Source organism: Penaeus monodon, chromosome 20 (assembly GCF_015228065.2).
Source record: "Penaeus monodon isolate SGIC_2016 chromosome 20, NSTDA_Pmon_1, whole genome shotgun sequence".
In the NCBI taxonomy this organism is placed as follows: Eukaryota; Metazoa; Arthropoda; class Malacostraca; order Decapoda; family Penaeidae; genus Penaeus; species Penaeus monodon.
The window spans coordinates 19308099-19308716 of NC_051405.1; the positions used below are offsets into that span (position 1 = coordinate 19308099).

A 618-nucleotide genomic window follows, 5' to 3' on the forward strand; every position below is an offset into this window, starting at 1 on the left:
AATTGCTAATAAAAGACTTACTGAAAAAGACATGTCGTGATAGATGAAGTGATTAATAGATTTTTTCCCTCATTTTTACTGTGGTAAGACGGTGTGTAGTTTGGCATGGTAGATGGTAGATTGACGGCAAGTTTTGTGAATCGTTCTTCCGGCGGTTGTGGTTGCGGAGACGAGTGCTTGTGGTTGTTTACAGAATTTGTTGCCGTTTGTCTTGTAAACGAGATAACCAGTTTTCGCGTTGCGGCAACTCTACCACGCGAGAGAGAAATGCCAGAGTTGGTCGTTTGATTCCATTCCCGTGTGAAAGCAAAGCCAAAGGAGTAACGTCAGACTGAGTTATACATTATACATAGTACATAGACTTTATGTAGGATAACCGGAATCTGATTTAGGCTTTGTTTAAAATATACAAGTATGGCAGTAACTTAATTTTGACCTTATAGAACTGTAAACTTGGACACCAAAAATAATATTACTCTGTGATTTATTAGAGTAAGAATGTCAGTATTTGCCAGGTTGGATGTATCTTTTGTGAGAATCAGGTGGATGGATCTCTGAATGTTTACTGCTCAGAATGAGAGAAAATATCTTTGGTATTTGACTACATCTTCTGCCTGC

The 618-nt window shown here is 38.3% G+C and overlaps 1 protein-coding gene across 1 annotated transcript in view; it reads left to right on the forward strand.

Annotated features, from left to right (window-relative positions):
* Positions 1-618, forward strand: part of LOC119585683 (exportin-2-like) — a gene marked incomplete in the record, with an annotated part of 15193 nt that overhangs the window by 934 nt on the left and 13641 nt on the right.